The sequence below is a fragment of the Ovis canadensis genome, chromosome 12 (assembly GCF_042477335.2).
Source record: "Ovis canadensis isolate MfBH-ARS-UI-01 breed Bighorn chromosome 12, ARS-UI_OviCan_v2, whole genome shotgun sequence".
Lineage (NCBI taxonomy): Eukaryota > Metazoa > Chordata > Mammalia > Artiodactyla > Bovidae > Ovis > Ovis canadensis.
In genome coordinates, this window is record NC_091256.1 from 71,735,441 (window position 1) to 71,752,237 (window position 16,797).

Below are 16,797 nucleotides of genomic sequence, written 5' to 3' on the forward strand. Positions count from 1 at the left end.
TAGTTTTAGATTCCACATAGAAATTATATTCTGTAGTATTTTTCTTTCTCTGTCTGATGTTTTCTTAAGCATTATGTTCTCTAAACTGAAGATCAACAAGGATATGGAAGACCTGAACAAACTATGAAACAGCTAGGTGTAACATACACCCATAGGATGCTCCACCCAACAACACCAATCTTCTCTGGTGCACATGACCTTCTCTAGAACAGCCCTTACATTAGGTCATAAAATACATCTCAATACATTTTAAAGATGTGACATCAAAGAAAACATGTTCTCTAACCAGAATGGAATAAAACTAGATAATGCTAACAGAAATAATGGAGAAGGCAATGGCACCCCACTCCAGTACTCTTGCCTGGAAAATTCCATGGATGGAGGAGCCTGGTAGGCTGCAGTCCATTGGGTTGCTAAGAGTCAGACATGACTGAGCGACTTCCCTTTCACTTTTCACTTTCACGCATTGGAGAAGGAAATGGCAACCCACTCCAGTGTTCTTGCCTGGAGAATCCCAGGGACAGGGGAGCCTGTCTATGGGGTCGCACAGAGTCAGACATGACTGAAGTGACTTAGCAGCAGCAGCAGCAACAGAAATAAATTTGGGAAATTCACAAATATGAAATACACAACATACTTCAAGATAACCAGTAGGTCAAGGATGAAATCAAATGGAAAATTAAAAATTTGAGGTGAATGAAGATGAACACATAACACACCAAAACTTATGGAATACAGTGAAAGCAGTGCTTAAGGAGAGATGCATACCTATAAAGAGCCATCAATATATTAACAAAGAAGAAAGATCTCAAATCAATTACTTAAACTTCTACCTTAGGAAACTAGAAAAAAGAGCAAACTAAATCCAAAGCAAGAAGAAGGAAATAATAAAGATTAGGGTAGAAATAAGTGTGATATAAAATAGAGAAACAATAGAGAATCAACAAAGCCAAAAACTGTGACTTGAAAAAAATCAACAAAATTGGCCAAACGAGCTAGACCACTCAAGAAAAAAAGAGAGGAGACTTAAGTTGCTATTTTTTGTTGTTTATTTGCTCAGTCATTTCCAACTCATTGCAGCCCCATGGCAAGCTACTATACTCAAGAATAAAAGCTAATCAACTGCTGACATTACAGAAATAAAAAGGGTTATAAAGGAGTACTATGAATAATTGTATACCAAAAAATTAGATAACCTAGATAAAATGGTCAGATTCCTTAAAAGATGTGAACTACTGAAACTGACTCAACAAGAAATAGAACAATCTGAATATACCTGTAACAAAGTGATTTAATTAGTAATTAAGAAACTACTCACAAAGAAAAGCCTAGCCCCAGATAGCCTCACTAAAGAATTTTATATTGTTGAAAGATGAATTCTCCCTTCATAAACTCTTCTAAAATAATGGAAGAGGAGGGAACACTTCTTATTTCATTCTATGAGACCAGTATTACCCCGATACCAAAATTAGATAAAGACATTACAAGAAAAGAAAACTACAGACAAATATACCTGATGAATATAGATGCAAAACATCTCAACAAAATACCAGCAAATCAAATCCAGCAACACATAAAATGGATTATTCAGCAGATTGCTGCTGCTGAGTCGCTTCAGTCGTGTCTGATTCTGTGCGACCCCATAGACAGCAGCCTACAAGGCTCCTCCGTCCCTGGGATTCTCCAGGCAAGAACACTGGAGTGGGTTGCCATTTCCTTCTCCAGTGCATGAATTTTGAGACCCTATGGACTGCAGCCTACCACGCTCCTCCATCCATGGGATTTTCCAGGCAAGAGTATTGGAGTGGGTTGCCATTGCCTTCTCCTGTTCATCAGGACCAGCTGAGATTTAGCCTAGGAATGCAAGATTGTTTAAACATCCCAAAATCAACAACTGTAATACACTATTTGAACAGAATAAAAGCCAAAACCATTTGATCACATCAATAGCTGTAGAAAGGATTTGATAAAACCCAACATTCTTTTTTAAAACAAGAAACATTCAACAAACTAGGAATAAAAGGTATCTTCTTCAGCCTGATAAAGGACATCTAGGCAAAAACCCATAGCTAACATATTTTGTGGTGAAAGACTGAATGCTTTCCCCCTAAGATCAAGAACAAGACAAGGAAGTCAGCTCTTTCCACTGCTATTCAATATTTCACTAGAGGTTCTAGCCAGGACAGGAATGTGGAGTGAAGTGGGCTGACCACAATGAATCAAAGTAGAAATCAATAACAGAAAGATAATAGGAAATCTCCAAACACTTGTAAACCAAGCAACATATTTCTAAATTATCATTTCATCAAAAAAGAAAGTCTTAAGGGAAGTTAAAAAAAAACATGTTGAATAAAATAAAAGTTCAAATACAACATGTCAAAATTTATGGGATGCTGAGGAAGCAAGACTGAAAGAAAAATTTATTTCACTAAGTGCATGTAAATAGAAAAGAAGAAAGTCTCGAACCAGTGATCTAAGTTTTTGTCTCAAACCTAGGAAAAAGAGCAAAATAAACCTAAAGGATTAAGAAAGAAGACAAGATTAGAAACAAATAAAACTGAAAACGGAAAAACAATAGAGAAATTCAAGAAACAAAGAGTTGTTTCTTTGAAGGAATCGATAAAATTAGCAAGACTGACAAAGGAAAAAAAGAGATAACACACATCACCAATGCTTCAAGAATGAAACAGGAAATATACTATATACCCTGCAGACTTCAAAAAGATACCAAGGGAACATGGTGAACACACTTAAATTTGACAACTTACATGAAATGCCAATTCTTTGAAAAATATGAAGTACCACATCTCACCCAAACTGAAGTAGACAATTTTAACAAACCTGTAACTATTAAGGAAATTAAATCTGCAATTTAAAAACTTCCAAAAAAGAAACCTCCATGCTCAGATAGTTTCACCAGAGAATTCTACCAGCGTTTAAAGAAGATTCAACATCAAATCTACATCATCTCTTCCATAAAATGGAAAAGGAGGAAACATTTCCCCATTCATTTTATGAAGCCAGTATTACTGTGATATGAAAATTAGATCAAGACCATACAAAGAAAGAAAACTTCAGACCAATACATCTAATGAATATAGACACAAATGTGCTTAAGAAAATATGAGCAAATAGAATTTAGCAACGTATAAAGAGAATTATATACCAGGAGCAAGTGGGCTTTATTTCAGAGATGCAAGCCGGGCTCAATTTATAAAAATCAATCAATGTAATTCACCATAGTAACAGGCTAAAAAAAAAAAATCACATGGTTATATAAACAGTATAAGAATGATTGACCAAATTCAACCCCCTTTTGTGACAAAAACTTTCACAAAAATAGGAACAGAAGGCAAATTTGCCCAGTTGATAACTACAGCTAATTTATACTTAATGATGAAAAGATTGAATGTTCTATCCCTAATTCTTATCAAAATATCAGGAAGATTCTTTGTAGATACAGAAAGATTATTCTAAAGTTTAAATAGAAAGGCAAAGGAACTAGAAGATTTAAAACAATTTTCAGTAGGAAGAATAAATATGGGTAGAATCAGTCTGCCCAATTTCAAGGTTTATTATATAGCTACAGTAATCAAGACTCATAATAGGAAAAACTGAAAAATCAGACTTTATTAAAATTTAACACTTCAAGAAAAGTTACGACCAACCTAAATAGCATATTCAAAAGCAGAGACATTACTTTGTCAACAAAGGTCCGTCTAGTCAAGGCTATGGTTTTTCCAGTGGTCATGTATGTAAGTGTTGGACTGGGAAGAAAGCTGAGAGCTGAAGAATTGATGCTTTTGAACTGTGGTGTTGGAGAAGACTCCTGAGAGTCCCTTGGACTGCAAGGAGGTCCAACCAGTCCATTCTGAAGATCAGCCCTGGGATTTCTTTGGAAGGAATGATGCTAAAGCTGAAACTCCAGTACTTTGGCCACCTCATGTGAAGAGTTGACTCATTGGAAAAGACTCTGATGCTGGGAGGGATTAGGGGCAGGAGAAGAAGGGGACGACAGAGGATGAGATGGCTGGATGGCATCACTGACTCGATGGACGCGACTCTGAGTGAACTCTGGGAGTTGGTGATGGACAGGGAGGCCTGGCTTGCTGCGATTCATGGGGTCGCAAAGAGTTGGACACTACTGAGCGACTGAACTGAACTGAACTGAGCAAGCTGATAGAACTATAAAAATATATAAGGAAGTAGTTACCATACAGTTAGGATAGTTGTTGCTTTAGGGGGAGGGACTTATGAAAAACAATGGGATCTGAGTTGATGGCAATGTCCTGGTGGTTATTACAAGGTTTAGTGTATTTTTCTCTGTGTGTAACTGTTTATGAGAAAATAACATATCCCTTCATATTTCACTGTCTTGACTTTGAGAAGAAATGTGGATGGAGGAATGTAGGTGTGAGGTTTGACTGTGTGAGAAAAGGCAGCACAGGAGAGTCTGAGGTCAAAATTTAGAACCTGTGAAGAGAGAGGGGGGAAATGGAGTGTTGAGGAAATGGCATACCTGCTAGGATGATAAAGTGGGTAGATTGCTTATGAATGGTTTTTTTTTTTTCCCTCAATGCTTAGGAATAATAAAGTTTGCTCTAAGTGCTAAATTTCTAACTCCCCTCTGAGCTGAGGGACTATAGTTTTTTCCAAACTAATATTTGGTTCACCTTGGCTTTGAATCCACGCGACTATCCAGGGCAAGAAGAGGAAAACATTTGATGTGGAGCAGAAAGGCTCCTTCCTTGAGCATGAAGCCGGGTGATGCCATCCCTCTCTCCTCCCCAGTCCTCAGTTTAAGCAAGACTGGGGAACAGGGTCAGGAGAAAGATAAACAGCCCAAATCAGGTAAAAGTTCCCCAAATTTGGAAGTCCTGGAAAGGGACACATTCCTTCTGTCTCATTCTGTCAGGCTCTCCAGGCAGATCTGAACTATTGTTGTCAGAATTCATTGTCTGGAAGTACAGCATAGAAGCAACTTTAAAAGCTTTATGTGCTGTGTTGAGTTGCTCAGTCGTGTCCGACTCTATGCGACCCCAAGGACTGTAGCCTGCCAGGGGCCTCTGTCCATGGGGATTCTCCTGGCAAGAATAGTGGGGTGGGTTGCCATGTCTTCCTCCAGGGAATCTTCCCAACCCAGGGATGGAACCCAGGTCTCTCGCATTGCAGGCGGATTCTTTACGGTCGGAGCCACCAGGAAAGCCCGTGTCATCTCAACTCTGAACCACCAGGGAAGAAGCTCCTATAAAAACTTTGTAAGAGGATGATTTAACGAGTCTCGAGCACCCTTAACGTTTTCTCCTTGTGCTGTGGGAAAGAGCTCTGCTGCTTCTTCCCTGCCTTTTCCTGCCAAATCTTGCCAGCCCAACTCTGATCACACACTGACTCCCTCCCTGCCCAGCCCCGAGGACCGGGTACCCCTCAACGGCGGGGACATCAGGTGTCACTGGGGCTTCAGGAACCAGTGCGGGCCGGAATTAGGAAAACAGCGAGCCGTTCAGGCGGCTCTCGAGGCCAAGTCTAGTGGACAGCGACACACCCTGGTCCTTACGACTGCCATTCTCCCAGGGTTTTCCGCGCTGGACCCAATCTGTACGTATCATACCAAGTCCCCTGAGCCAGCCTTCCTAAGGCGCCCGACTCCGAGTTTCCTTTTTTTTTTTTTTTTTTTAGGCAAAAAGGCAGGGAAGCCTCTTTGGAAGGCAACCGCCTGCGCTGTTCCATCTCTTCCCTTCGCCCTGGAGCAGGCATCCTCTCTAGCAGGGGATTCTCCCAGGATGCGGGCCAGCGCCAATCAGGACGCTCGGCACCTGCCCCCAGTGCCCGCACCTGGAGGGGCGATGAGGTTCTCGACTCCGGGCAGGGCCAGTCCTCCGAGCGCCGGGGAGGGCGGAGGAGCCTCACGTGGGCCTCTCCAGCCCGGGGCGCCCAGAAGGACGTGCGCAGACCCCGTGGGAGCCCAGCCCCGGAGCCGCCGCCGGAGCGAAGCCGCTCAGCAGAGGTAAAGAGTCAGGCGTTAATCCAAGCCGAGGTTCTCCGAAGGAGGCAGAAGGGAGGGCGCACGGCGGGCGGAGGACCACGCGGGGCGCCCGGCTTTGCGCCGGGATGCGCCCGGCCAGCGCGTACTTTCGAGGGCGCCTCCGAAGCCGGGTAAGCGCTCCCCGGGATCGCCGCCCTCAGCCCATCCCTATCTTGGCTTTGGCCGTGGTCATGCCCGGCTGGCTCTGGGCACCCGCTCGCCTCTCCGGCTTGGTGCCAGAGCAGCTCTCTCCAAGGAGGTGGAGGTGGGGGTGGAGGTGGAGGGAATGTCTCCGGCCTCGTGGCCAGGCCCCCGGGTCCCGCGGTCCCCGCCCCGGGGCGGGCCTTGCCGGGTCCCTGCCCGCGGCCGCACGTCCGCCGCCCGCCTCGGCTCGGCCTAGCCGACCTACTCCGCGGCGCTTTCCGCGCGGCGGGACCCCCACACTGACGCGGCTGCTGCGCCTCGGCTCCCGCGAGCTCCCGGGGACCATGCGGCTGCCCCAGCCCGCGGCACGGCTGGCCGCGAGGTCTGGCTCGGCGCGCGTGAGTGAACGGGGCTCCGGGCGGGGACTGAGGACCACGGGTGGGTGGAAACGGTCCGTCCGCGCGGCCGCGGGGATCCCAGCGCGCGGGCGGCCGCGGGGATCCCAGCGCGCGGGCGGCCGCGGGGATCCCAGCGCGCGGGCGCCCCCGGGCCAGCCTTGCAATTTGGGCTCGAGGTGCTGATGGTTTTCCTGAAGTTTTTCAAAATAAGTCGGGCGGAGGTGCGTTCGCGAAGCCGGTTCGGCCTCGCCGGTCCAGGATCGCCGGGGGCTGACTGCCTGCCTCGGGGACAGAGAAATCGGACTGTCACCCAGGCCCTCTGTCCGCCTCGTCCTGGGCCCCAGGGCGGGCGTCCAGCCCCGCATCCCTCGGGCAGCGCCCGGGCAGGAGGGCGCAGCGGGTCTAACTGGAGGCGCTGGCCACATCGGAGCTCCGCTCAGCGGCCAGGAGGAAGGCTTGGCTCGGGTAGAGAGATCCGGAGGTGAGCGAAAGCAGTGTCGGGGTGATACCCCCCCATTCTGCTGCTTGCGCTCGGGTAACTCTGAAGTCCGGCTGGGATGGGCGAGTAGAGCGCCCAGCGCGGCGCCTGGGAGACCCTCGGCATGGGGCTGGAGGGCTTCCTGGCTGCTCTGCACCTCCCAAGGCGGCGAAGGAGGGCAGGGGTGAAGAGCTGTCTTCTCTGTCAGTGTCTTTGGCTACTTACGCCATCCATGCTTTTCTGCCTCCTCTGGGCATCAATTTTCTCTGGGGCCCTGCAAGTTTGCTCCAACTATTTTAATGTGGCCCCAGCTACTTTCCTCTGGGGCCCCCCGCAATCAGTTGAGGCACTTTTTCTCGCCCTTTCCAGTCCGCCGAGCTGCGGACCTGGAGGATCTGGGCTGCAGGGAGGGTGGTTTCCACTAGCAGGACTCCTCTGCGACCCTAAGGAGGCTGCAGTGTAACTGACACGGGTCGCGGTCTACACAGTCTGATCTCTGTGCTCTGCCACGTCTCCGCCACCACCACCACCTCCCGTGGGTCTGAGCGAGACCCACGTTTTATACCGTGGGAGAGAGAAACGATGTTGGACTCCAGATTCAGCAAGTTCACTTTGCGGGCGATCCGCTGGGATCTGGAGTCTTGGGCGGGGGTGGGGGGTGCGGAAGGCCGCTTTATTTCTGTGCTAATGAAATACTTGAAATCACATTTGAATCTTGCCCCTTTCCTTCAGACTGACAGAGGTGGACCTAGAGGGAGGAAAGAGCAAAGGAACATTCTCTGAAAGCAGTTGTAATTTCTCAGGCGTCTCCCAGAAGGGTCCAGCTCCCACGCAGGAGATCTAAGCTAACAGAATACAGACATATAGGGTCAGGTCGGCACTCATGTGGTTTCCTGAGGTTCAGCCGGGGCATTAGACATCAGAAGCATGGTCCTCCTCACAGCTCCCTCACTGTCATAATTCCTGCCGTCCTAGGAGTGGGGGGTAATGAAATGAGACAGGACCTAGTGTGAATGGGAAAAGTCTCAAGCTCTTTGGGAGGAAGGGGGATTATATGCATAGAAGCCCAGCTGTGAACATCACTGAGGTTCCTGCCAAAGCTAGAAATCTGCATGTAATTGACCACATCAAAAATAGTGCTTGGGGAAGCTAAGCTGGGGCTGTGCTGCTGATGAGAGCAAGTCCTTCGTGTTTTGCTCAAGGATCTCTGTTTTGTCTCTGACTTGCCCATCTGTAATTGGAAATGAGCTCTGCCTAGACCAGAGAGCCCTCAGCCTGAATACAGACGTCATCTGGCAGCAGAGGAGCCTGGTACAGAAACAGCCCACCCCTCACCCAGAGGCCCTGCAGGGGATTTTAGTGAGCTCTCCTGCTAACTTTGGAAGGAGCCTGGGGTGACTTATAGGAGGAGTTGGGAATCCTCTGGGTGGCCATTTAACAAAAGAGCCTTTTCCCCCAGCTGGACAGTTCAGGCCCTGTCAATTGTGAAAAGTGCCCTGAGGTTTAGAATCTAGCCTGATGGTTATTAACGCTAATGAAGCCTGCTGCTGTTTGCTAACTACCTTCTGTGTATCAGAGATAAGGCTTTGCAAAAGATCAGTATTATGATCCCCATATTTCATGGAAATATGAAATTTCATATTTAGGAAAGGTTAAGCAATTTGCTAAGATCGTAAAGCTCATCAGTGGCAAAGCTGTGCCTGGAACCCAGGTCTGTCTGATTCTGTCTCTGCTCCTTCCACAGGGCAACTGTCCTCCCCCTAAGAACAGACACACATGTGGGAGCTGAAAATACAGAACGTTGTGAATAAAGACTGTTATTTGTAGGTCCAAGGGATGTTTGTGACCCCATTAGACTTCAGAGGACATGCCGTCCTGGTAAAACTGGATGCTGTTTTCTCCCTCTAGGACTCAGGCATTTAACTCATACAAAACAGATTAATTTCTTTAGTATGTAAAGGGTAAACTGCGATGACATTTATTTACCGTTCAGTTAGCAAACATCAAAAAGATGGATAAACTGCTGATGAGGTTCTGAGAAAACAGGCAGTTTCATACATTGCTGGTCAAAGAGTAAACTGGTAGTACTCCTTTGGAGAGCATTTTAGATGCATTTATCAATATTAGTAATGCCCATGCCCTCTGACTCAGTGATTCCAATCTTAGGAATCTAATTTGCCCTTGTTCTTGCATGTGGCCACATAGACATGTATCCATTACAGTATTGTTTGAACAATGAAAGAACAACCTACATGCTCATTAAAGGGGGACTTGTGGTACTTCCAGATAGTGGAATACTGTTCTGTTCATCCATTAAAAAAATGAAAGATTTAGGAAGCTTACTATTAATATATAACTGATATAGGACAGTTTGTTTTCAAGATAGGGGCTAAGTGGAAGACACGCATAGGGTGTGTATAATATGCTACTGTTCACACTATAAAAGAGAAGGAAGAAGAAGCAGTTCAAGAAATTTGCTTGTGTTTGCATAACCATATACACAAAAGCTAATAATATCTGTTGCCTCCAGGGAGAGTGGCCCTGTAAACTCTCTTATACATTTTTACTTTTGAATCATGTGAATGCATCAGCTATTCTTAATAAAAACCTCTTTCCTTGCCCTGTGTCTGCCATAGTCCCTCAAGCTGAACAGTGTGGGGCAATAGTCCCCTTAGGGTTGCTTGGTTCCCTTTGGGATAAAAGCAAAAGTACTGTGAGACCGCACAGGGCCCATGGGCTCTGGGCCATCTAAAATTCCTTTGACTTCAGGCAAGTTTTGCTTGGAAAGTTGGGATGAGAGGTGTTTTAACCTCTCTGAACTGGGTACGGGAGATAGGATATCTCCAGCCTTGAAAACAACACGAAGAAATACCAACTATCCTTTTTACTGCCATATTTGTTGTTGTTTAGTCGCTAAGTTGTGTCCAACTCTTTGGGACTCCATAGACTGTAGCTCACCAGCCTCCTCTGTCCATGGGATTTCCCAGGCAAAAATACTGGAGTGAGTTGCCATTTCCTCCTCTAGGGGATCTTCCTGATCCAGGGATCGAACCCACATCTCCTGCATTGGCAGGTGGATTATTTACCACCGAACCACCTGGGAGAGCTCTCAGGATAGTACTGCCCTATTGTTCCTCTATACAGGATAAAGTATCAGCACCTAGATAGCATTAAACAAGGGAGGGGAGGAACACTGTGGTTGGACTTCAGAAAGGGCAGAAGAGGTCTGTTTCTGGTGTTGCATTTGGACCTCAGAAAGGAGAGGAAGGGAGATACACTTGAAAGAAAAGTTTTGAAAATTGTTCTGGGATCTAGGAATGCATTATAGACCCAGAAGAGGAAGGAAGGATATTGATGCCATTGTCTGTGCATCAATCAGTATGTCCCCAGAAGCCCCTTTGGGTGCTCCCCATCTGCACAGATGCGCAGTTCAGTTTTCCCCCCATGCAGCCTGGAAGCCATTAGATGCACGAAGGTGGTTGGGGGCACGTATTAGGCACTGACTTCCCTCCTTCAGGTAGGACAGGGTGTTGAATAGCAGAAGCAGTGGAAGAAAGACTGGCTTCTAATCACATGAGAAGAGGCCCTTCTGCACTATTAGGTGGGAAGCTTTCATTGGGAGCTCTCTCTGTTCAGTTACCCTGCTGAGCGCTCTGCCTATTATTATCTCATTTAACCTCTTGATCAGGTACACGTGAAAACCCTTTGCCATCAAGCAACGACAACTTTATGCTCTCCTTTCAATGGCTTTTCCGATCTCTGCACGGGAACCTGCAACACACATAGCGGCATCTCAGAGGCGCTTGCAGACTCAGTTTGGGTTATAACAGCATGTGGCTGAGCATTCCATGCTTTGATGGATGAGCTGGAATCTGTGCAGGCTGGATAGGTTTGTATAAAGCAGGGTTCAGGGACAAAGCAGTCAGCGCTCTTGGTTTGGATTTTCATCTTTCTTGTTTCTGTCTGTGTGTGCATTAGGGCTGGGCTGAGTGGACTGTAAGTGCGGTGTTCCCTGGGGATGGAGGGAGGAGGGGTTGTCTCTGCTTTAGTCCAGATACCAGTGGTGTGGAGGGCTGTGAGGATGTGCTTGGGAGGCCCGGGGACTGCAGTCAAGGAGGGAGATGAGCAGAGTGGCCCCTGAGCCCTAGATCTGTGCTGGGAGTCTGTCTGCTGTTTGGAAAAAAAAAAAAAAAAAAACCACAAAAAACAGCCTGAGAGCTGAGAGCCTTGCTCACTGCAAACCTTTCTTCTCCCATGCAGCTCACTGGCTAGGGCTCACCTCTGATTCCCATTCCACTTCAAAAAGAAGCAGCTTGAATTTTTCTCCAAGGATGTAGGTTCTGTCTCACTATTTTGTTTATTCGTTTATTCAGTCATCCATTTATTCCTTCATTCAACAAACATGATCATGGGCCTGGGCCACATGCTGGGATCACTGGGGAGGGGTAGGAATGGGGGAGAGAGAAACAGAGAGGCAGGGGGGAAGGTAAGGAGGGAGCGAGAGAGAAAAAGAAAGGGGGAAAGAAAAGGAAAAGCCATGGTCCCTGTACCCTCCCAGGAACTTGCAGTACATGGAGGAGATCATAGGAAGAGGTGATAAATATAAAAATAGGGACGAAGGGCAATGGGAGAGGCTAGTTGCTAAAATGAATAACCAACCTAATAAATTGCATGAGATACCTCCAAGAGAACAAATCAGAAAGCTAAAAACTTTCAGTGGGTCTCAAATACTTGTTCAGGTAGTAAAACCCATGGGAATCATGGTGCTCTTTAAAGAACCCCATGAAATATTTATATAGTAAAATGGCTGAATGTATAATTTTGAACTAAATCCGAGAGCATCCTATGCCAAACTCTATCACAGGCATAGACTTGTAGGTGTCACATTTTAAGAAAACTTTCTGAAACAAAAACTTTAAATTGAGAATATTCTGTCAGCTCATTTTTGCTCCCTAAGAACTGAGGAATGACTGCCAGGTTTCTATTTTAGTGCAGGAAACCCTCAGTCCAGCTGGTGGAACATCAGGCCTCCACGGGAGCGTGGTTTTGGCAGGTCGAAGGTTGTGGATGACTTTAACAAGGGCAATTTCAGAGAAGTGACACTGCGAGAAGCTAGTTAGAGTTGAGTTGAAAAGTGAGGATCACATTTTCGAGATGTTAACAAGTATTTATTGAATGTCACAGGGGATACCATGTTCAGTTCAGTCGCTCAGTCGTGTCCGACTTTTTGCAGGCCCATGGACTGCAGCACAGCAGGCTTCCCTGTCCATCACCAACTCTCAGAGTTTGCTCAAACTCATGTCCATTGAGTTGGTGATGCCATCCAACCATCTCATCCTCTGTTGTCCCCTTCTCCTCCTGCCTTCAATCTTTCCCAGCATCAGCGTCTTTTCTAATGAGTCAGTTCTTCACATCATGTGGCCAAAATATTGGAATTCCACCTTCAACATGAATATTCCAATGAATATTCAGGACTGATTTCCTTAGGATTGACTGGCTGGATCTCCTTGCAGTCCAAGGGACTCTCAAGAGTCTTTTCCAACACCACAGTTCAAAAGCATCAATTCTTCAGCGCTCAGCTTCCTTTAGAGTCCAACTCTCACATCCATACATGACTACTGGAAAAACCATAGCTTTGACTAGATGGACCTTTGTTGGCAAAGTAATGTCTCTGCTTTTTAATATGCTGTCTAGGTTGGTCATAACTTTTCTTCCAAGGAGCAAGCGTCTTTTAATTTCATGGCTACAATCAACATCTGCAGTGATTTTGGAGCCCCCCCCTCCCAGAAAGTTCTGTCACTGTTTCCCCATCTATTTGCCATGAAGTGATGGGACCAGATGCCATGTTGAGCAGGGACAAAAACCAAAACAGTCAAAGCCCCAGCCCCCATGGAGCTTGAAGTCATTGGGAGGAAACAGATTTGTCACAAGGGCAATATAAAGTGACACAGTGATAAAAGCTATAAAGTAGAGGCACATGGTGAGCTCCCTGGTGGCTCAGTCGGTAAAGAATCCACCTGCAATGCAAGAGACCTGAGTTCAATCCCTGGTTCAGAAAGATCCCCTGGAGGAGGAAATAGCAACTCACTCCAGTATTCTTGCCTGGGAAATCCCATTGGCAGAGGAGCCTGACAGGCTATAATCCATGGGTTGCAAGAGTCAGATACAACTTAGCAACTAAACCACCATCACTAGAGGCACATGGTACATTATAAGAGAGTTTCATGGATGGTCTGAGGCCACTCAAGGAGGACCTGGGAAGTCCTCCTGAGGGAATGCTGATTGAGCTGAAGCCTGAAGAGTGAGCAAGAGTTAAGGATGTGAGGGGACTTTGGGAACTGGGAGAGAGTATTCTAGAAATGGAGAAAGGCTGTGGCTACAGGGAACATGGTATGTTAAGATGCCAAAGGCCAGTGGGTTGGGGTGCAGAGAGAGAGAGAGGGACAAGCACATGAGATGATCAGGAGAGGCAGAAAGGGGTTTGAACATGCAGAGTCTGATTGGCCACAGGCAAGGATTTGATGTTGTTTCTAAAGCAGTGGTAGTCGCTGAAGCAGGAGGGCAACATAGTCAGAATTTCCATTTCAAAGAGATCTCACTGGTTGCATACTGTGGACTGTCTGTCTGAAGTGGTCAAGAGTATATCCAGGGAGATCAATCAGGAGACTCGTGAAGTCGTCCAGGTGAAAGATGACAGTTGTTTAGACTGGGATGGATGTAGTAGACATGGAGAGAAGTAGGCAGGTTTGAGAAGTCTAGAGAGTGAAAGGAATGGGAAGTGGTGGTTTGGATGTGAGCGTTGAGAGGATATTATTGTGGATAAGTCCTAGGCTCCCAGTTTTGTGTGGTGGATGGTGGTACCATTTCCTGAGACAGGATGTAGTGGGGGAGGACAAGACTTCAGGGCAAACATCATGAGCTCAACCTCAACCCTGCTGTACTTGAGAAGCCTTTGAATCATCTCAAGCAGGAGGTTTGAGAAGTCTGGGCAGGAAATATGCCTCTTGTAAGTCATCAACATCTGGGGGTCATAGAAACCATGGCATGGATGAGGCTGCCTAGGGACTGAAGGTGGGCTCAGAAGAGAAGGCCTGGGACTGACTTCAAGTAGAGCAGAATGATTCTGAAAAGTAAACAGAGAAGGATGATCCAGAGAGACAGGATGAAAACCAGGAGGTGAAAACTTCATGAAAGCCCGCAGAGTGTTTCCTGAAGAAAAGAGAAAGCAGAGGTGCTGCTGGGAAGTGAGTTAACATGAGCACCAATAAAGGCCCATTGGCTCTAGAAACATGGAGATCGTAAGTGATTTTAAGCAAGAACTTCAGTGATATAATAAACAAAAGTCAGATTGTAGTTGATGGAGGAAAAAGTGGAAAGTGAGGAAATGGACACAGCTTATATAAATGTCTTTCCAGATGTTTGGTTGTGATGGAGAGAGAGGGTAGTTTCATCGTTTTAGGAGGAGGCAGTTGAGCACGTTTAAATGCCAATGGAAAGGGTTCAGTTGAATGGAGAAGTTAGACGTTACAGGAAGGATAATTCATAATGTGAGGTTCCCAGGAAGATGAGAGGACAGCACTGAATGTGCAGGGGGAGGGACTGGCCTTAGGATGGAGAGGGACCAGTCTTGGAGGTAGAGAGGGGGAGGGTAGGATAAGAGTGGGTGTTAGAATGCTTGTAAGTGCTGGTGGCAAGATGAGGATGTTGCCATCGATAATGAGAAGAAAGAATGGATAGAGGGGAGACGGGAGAAGGGCATTCTTTTAGAATGGGCGTGATGAGGACAGTGAAGAGAGAAAGGGTGATGACTGTAAAGAGGATCACATCGAAGCACTTAATAACTGTGTGACCTTGAGCCTGTTTTCTCACCTGTAAGATGAGGATAATAACCATGATGCCTCCTCCATAGAGTTGTGCTTGGCACATAGAAAGTGATCAGTAAATGCAAGCTACTCTTTTAACTTTTATCCTCATTGTCAGTGGCTAGCACAGTGCTGAACCGTGGCTAGCACGGTAATTGGTTTTAGTATGAAATAGTCATCAACTGGAGAAGGCACATAGCTGTGCCCAGACAAGGCAGGGAAGCCTTTCCAGAACAGGTAGTGTTTGAGCTAGAACGTGAAGATGAAAATCTTTGCAGACAAGAAGGAAACATCTTTGCAGACAAGGAAAGAGGCCTTGTAGGCAGAGGGAGGCCCAGGAGTCTCAAGAGATGGCAGGAGGGACTGGAAACTGCATATAATCCAGTACTGTCAGAAAAGGAAATGTTGGATTATGAAGATGAGTTGAGAGACTGGATGGAGCCTGGCATGCTGCCTCCTGGGCTAAGGGCCTTGACTTGCCCCAGTAGGAGATGTGTAGCCACTGTTGATTTTTGATAGAGGCAGAGTGATTGCTCAGGAGACAGTAGTGATAGTCTAGGTGAGGGCTGACCAGAGAATGAGTTTCAGTGACACGGGTCTGAGGTACGGTCACCTTAGTGGATAAGTAAAAAGAAATTAAGAGCCATTGGCATTAAGGAAGTCATGGAAATTTGAGGCTAGGCTGTTAGAGAGGTCATCTTCGTACATGCTGAAACTTTCTGGGATGATGGCAGAAGCTTAGATGATGAGGAGACAGTTGCTAAAGTCCTCAGTGAGTGAGGGAGCATCAGTGATGGGGCAGGAAATAGAGTGAAGAATAGTCAAATAGCATAGAGATCTCAAAGGAATAAGGGGTTTTTGCAAGATAATGGAAATCAAACACTCTAGACTGTACTTCTGGAGAGCAGAATCGACTCATGGAAGATTTTAACTTTTGCTTGTGTCCAAGATGAGGCAGCCATCATAAAACAGGACATGTTTCCAAGGCGCCAGGCCACTGCTGGAGGATACCATGCAACACTACAGATGGGCACCCACAGATTCAAGATCTCAGAAATCAGCTGAGTGGCCACGATGACTTCACAAGCCAAGATGTTATCCTTGGTGGAGTCCCTTTCCCAGCCCCTCAAAGAACATTTCCAGTCTCTTTGCTGAGGTCTTGTCCTCCCACGGGGGCAAAGGAGTTGGGCAAACTGCCTCCCTCATCTCAAGGTGCTGGCTGTTCAACGCCTGCCTTCTCTTGGCAGATGGGTTTCATTGCCCACTACTTCTTTGTTGAGCATCCACTCTGTACCTAGGCTGTGCTGGGCACATTGGAGGATTCAGAAAACTGCCAGACATGGTCCATGCCCTCAAGAATCCCTCTAATTAGAAAAGTCAGACTGGTACACCCGGAGTAGTAGGAACAATAGTGAGAGGCTGTGTCCAGACAGTCAGGAAAGGAGGTACGGGCATTGAGCCATCTAGTCAAGAGCTGGTGGCTCAGATGGTAAAGCATCTGCCTGCAATGCCGGAGACCTGGGTTCAGTCCCTGGGTTGGGAAGATCCCCTGGAGAAGGAAATGGCAACCCACTCCAGTATTCTTGCCTGGGAAATCCCATGCACAGAGGAGCCTACATAGCGGGCTACAGTCGATGGGGAAGCAAAGAGTCAGACATGACTGAGTGACTTCGCTTCAAACAAAAACAAGGAATCTGGAAAAAATCTTCCAAGTTTTGGATGAGGGAGGAGGCTTGAGGAGTGGTAGTGCCATTCACAAAGATAGGAAATTCAATAGAGGAAGTCTTCGGAGGGGAGATGAAGACTTCTGATTTGGAAATGGAGAGTTTGTAGGCTTATTTAGGTGGAGACAGATGTGGGTCTCATTTGTCTATATTGATGAAATGGCAAGTT

At 46.4% G+C, this 16,797-nt stretch overlaps 1 protein-coding gene across 1 annotated transcript in view; it reads left to right on the forward strand.

Moving 5' to 3' along the window:
• Nucleotides 1–6,357: 6,357 nt before the first annotated feature.
• LOC138415910 (protein FAM163A) overlaps nt 6,358–16,797 on the forward strand; it is a 97,052-nt gene continuing 86,612 nt past the window's right edge. The window contains exon 1 of the mRNA XM_069544436.1: nt 6,358–6,564. The gene's annotated coding sequence lies outside the window, so the exon portion shown is untranslated. The remainder of the gene's footprint in view (nt 6,565–16,797) is intronic.